Genomic DNA, 4,960 nt, shown 5'->3' on the forward strand with positions numbered 1-4,960 from the left:
ATTGACATAAAAACACAAATAAGTAGGATGATTTCAGGGAGTGTACTTGCCACACACGGATGCTGCGTTGGATGGAGGTTGGTGGACGTCCTGCACGATGACCAGGCCACTAGGCAGGGATCCGGGGCAAAAGGAAGCACAAAGGGCTGAACAGTGAGAGCGAGCGCCATGTGATCCAACATAGCAAGCCGGGGCTGCCCTGGAGCGGGGTGGGGCCCCCCTTGTGGCCCCAGCAGCAACGGGTTCAGGCTTTATTCTAATGGCAGTGGGAATCCATTAAAGATTTCAGGTAGGGAGTGATGTAGCTTGATTTATATTCTAGCTACTGGGAAGATAAGCACTAGAAAGTGAAAAAAGAAAGTATACTTTTATTTACGTAAATCAGAAATCAAAACTGAGACATTTCAGCAAGTGTTAATTAAAAATAATATTGATAAACACATTGCACGTTCACATAGATGAAATGATTGATGCAGAAAAAGCATTTGACAAAATACAGCATCCTTTCCTGATTAAAACCCTTCAGAGTGTAGGGATAGAGGATACATTCCTCAATTTCATAAAAACCATCTATGAAAAGCCTACAGTGAATATCATTCTCAATGGGAAAAAGCTGAGAGCCTTTCCCTTAAGATCAGGAACATGACAAGGATGCCCACTCTTGCTATTATTATTCAACATAGTTCTAGAAGTCCTAGCAACAGTAATCAGACAACAAAAAAGGATAAAAAGTATTCAAATTGGCAAAGAAGAAGTCAAACTGTCTCTCTTCACAGATGACATGATACTTTATATGGAAAACCCAAAAGACTCCACCCCTAAATTACTAGAACTCATACAACAATTCAGTAATGTGGCAGGATACAAAATTAATGCTCAGAAATCATTTGCATTTCTGTACACGAACAATGAGACTGAAGAAAGAGAAATTAGGGAATTGATTCCATTTACAATAGCACCAAAAACCATAAGATATCTCGAAACTTAACCAGAGAGGTAAAGGATCTACACTCTAGAAACTACAGAACACTGATGAAAGACATTGAAGAAGACACAAAAAGATGGAAAAACATTCCATGCTCATGGATGGGAAGAATAAACATAGTTAAAATGTCTATGCTATCCAGAGCAATCTACACTTACAATGCCATCCCGATCAAAACACCAATGACATTTTTCAAAGAGCTAAAACAAGCAATCCTAAAATTTGTGTGGAACCAGAAAAGACCCCGAATCACCAAGGAAATGTTGAAAAAGGAAAACAAACCTGGGGGCATCACGTTGCCTGATTTCAAGCTATACTACAAAGCTGTGATCACAAGACAGCATGGTACTGGCCCAAAAACAGACACATAGACCAATGGAACAGAATAGAGACTCCAGAAATGGACCTTCAACTTTATGGTCAACTAATCTTTGACAAAGCAGGAAAAAACATTCAGTGGAAAAAAGACAGTCTCTTCAGTAAATGGTGCTGGGAAAATTGGACAGCTATATACAAAAGAATGAAACTTGACCACTCTCTCACACCATACACAAAGATAAACTCCAAATGGATGAAAGACCTCAATGTGAGACAGGAATCCATCAAAATCATAGAGGAGAACATAGGCTGCAACCTCTTCGACATCAGCCACAGCAACTTCTTTCATGACACCTCCAAAGGCAAGAGAAACAAAAGAAAAAATGAACTTGTGGGACTTCATCAAGATAAAAAGTTTCTGCACAGCAAAGGAAACAGTCATCAAAACAAAGAGGCAGCCCACAGAATGGGAGAAGATATTTGCAAATGAAACTACAGATCAAAGTCTGGTATCCAAGATCTATAAAGAACTTATCAAACTCAATACATGAGAAACAAATAATCAAATAAAAAAATGGGCAGAAGATATGAACAGACACTTTTCCAATGAAGACATACAAATGGCTAACAGACACATGAAAAAATGTTCAAAATCATTAGCCATCAGGGAAATTCAAATCAAAACCACATTGAGATACCACCTTACGCCAGTTAGAATGGCAAAAATTGACAAGGCAGGAAACAACAAATGTTGGAGAGGATGTGGAGAAAGGGGATCCCTCTTATACTGTTGGTGGGAACGCAAGTTGGTACAGCCACTTTGGAAAACAGTGTGGAGATTCCTCAAAAAGTTAAAAATAGAGCTACCCTATGATCCAGCAATTGCACTACTGGGTATTTACCCCAAAGATACAGACATAGTGAAGAGAAGGGCCATATGCACCCCAATGTTCATAGCAGCATTGTCCACAATAGCTAAACTCTGGAAGGAGCCAAGATGCCCTTCAACAGACGAATGGATGAAGAAGATGTGGTCCATATATACAACGGAATATTACTCAGCCATCAGAAAGAACGATTATCCAACATTTGCAGCAACACGGACGGAACTGGATGAGATTATGCTAAGTGAAATAAGTCAAGCAGAGAAAGGCAATTATCATATGGTTTCACTCATTTGTGGAACATAAGGAATAGCAGGGAGATTGGTAGGAGAAGGAATGGAAGAATAAAGGGGGGTTAAACAGAAGGGGGAATGAACCACGAGAGCCTATGGACTCTGGGAAACAAACTGAGGGTTTCAGAGGGGAGGGGGGTGGGGAGATGGGCTAGCCCGGTGATGGGTATTAAGGAGGGCACGTATTGCATGGAGCACTGGGTGTTATATGCAAACGATGAATCATGGAACACTACATCAAAAACTAATGATGTACTCTATGGTGACTAACATAACATAATAAAAAATTAAAAAAAAAACTATGTTTTCCAAAGCAAAGACATTTTAAAGAGAAGAGCGGCATTGTTTTACATGTTTGCAACTCATTCTACTGTTTGGCTTAAAAGAAGACTATTGATTTTTCATGGTTGCTTCTGAATCAAATGTGTTGTAAAGCGTTGTTTCAGCAGACATGGAGGGAGAAAGTACGGTTTCACAAGGATATGTAACTGTAAAGAGGAGAAGTATTTAATAGATACTTATGGATATTTTTCTACATAAAAAATTGAAGAGTAGTAATTTCTGAAAGGGCGGTTGCAGTGTGGGACCTGGAACCATGCCAGTGAATTTCACATTCTGCTTCCTTAAAATCTATTGGTCAATCGTGCACTTGAGTGGACCTTACCCACGCATGATTTTGTAACACCATGCATTGGTCATTCGGAAAATAATGACTCACGGAGTTCTGCAGATCGTCCAAGTGTTGACAAATTTCGTTAAGCAAGATAAAAAAAAAAGTCACATTTGTTCATAACACCCTGACTTCACTGGAAAAGTCTTTACGGGCGGGGAAGCTGTCAAGTTTACAAGTTTTCCAGAATTGTAATTTTTGTTTGAAAGGGCAAATTTTATCATTGGCAACAAGTATGGTCAACAGCTTTCATTGAAGCGACTGGCTCATTTTATTTATTTTTTTATGAAAACATCTCTACATATCCATGTTTGAGTAAGCGGAATTTGTCAGTCACTCTTTCAAGTAAAAATAGCATTCCATGAGAAAAGCAGCTGGTTCATCTTACAATTCGAACAACCCTCAATTGCTTATCCTCTTGACGGGGTTGTACTTCATTGTGCTACAGAAGTGTTCTACGTAGAGTGTGTAACATTATAAAAGGTGTGGACTCAAGGGTTGGGAGTTAATAAAATCAATACTTTTGGGGCGCCTGGGTGGCTTAGTCGGTTTAGCGTCCAACTCTTGATTTCGGCTCAGGTCATAATCTCAGGGTCCTGGGATCGAGCCCCTCATCGGGCTCCTGGCTCAGCGGCAAGTCTGCTTCTCTCTCTCCCTCTATGATCGTTGTCGCTTTCACTCTCTCTCAAATAAATACATAATCTTAAAAAAATCAATACTTTCTACTGTTTCATCAAGAACATTCTCAAGTGAAACTAGCATTTTTCCCCCTGTGAACACATGGCAAAGAAGGATGCAGTGATACTAGGAACGTTTGGTGTTATCACCTCGATTTGTTTTAAGTTTTGCCCACCACTGCAAATGGGAACACAGTGGAAAAGATAAGTAATATCTTAGTATTATTTTGAAAATAGTTTTGACCTCACAGTTCCCCAGAAGAGTTTTGGAGATCCCTTAGTGGCCCATAGATCACACTTTGGGAAACACTGTTCGAGATGACTGAGTGTTCAAACTACATAAACACTCCATGTCTTCACTCACAGTTGCATTGTATTAGAAAACCAATCTGATAAATTTAGTCTGTGCCACACGTGATAAAGAGAAGGTCTCCTTATGGGAAAGTCTCTTGTCCCTGAAAAACCATGTCTACTTTTTTTTTTAAGATTTTATTTATTTATTTGAGAGAGAGAGAGAGAATAGGAGTGGGGGATGGGAGTGGAGGTAAGGTGGGGGGGCAGAGGGAGAAGGACAAGCAGACTCCCCACTGAGCGAGGAATCCGACGCGGGGCTCGATTCCAGGACCCTGAGATCATGGTCTAAGCTGAAGGCAATGCTTAACTGACTGAGCCACCCCTCTATTCTTCTCATTGTACAGTTACCATTTTGCTGCACATTAGTTGATATTAAATTCACAGTTCCCCCTTTACCTTTTCCGAGCCCTAATATCTCCCCGGAGTATTGACAGTGAAATAGGTTCGTCTTATTTCAGACCCAGCAGAAGTGGAGTAGAGCTGCATCTGACCTGAGGTCAATATCTGAAAATATCATTCATTTGACTATATAGGTAGGTGCCAGAAAATGTCTGTTAGTAATTACTTCCCATTTCAAAGGATTGCTAAATTTGACCAGAATATTTCAGGTATTTCATTGTATGGATGATTGATATCGGGTAAAAATGAGGTTTCGCAGTGCTATTGCATCTTGCACAGTTTTGGGAAAGAGATTCAGGAAGAGTTCTGGTATGTCCCCCTCGAAAAGGACGTTGGCTCTCACTTGGTACTTTACACATCTGTTCCTTGCCGTGAAACAA

Source organism: Ursus americanus, chromosome 16 (genome assembly GCF_024610735.1).
Source record: "Ursus americanus isolate L20-20 chromosome 16, mUrsAme1.1.p, whole genome shotgun sequence".
Lineage (NCBI taxonomy): Eukaryota > Metazoa > Chordata > Mammalia > Carnivora > Ursidae > Ursus > Ursus americanus.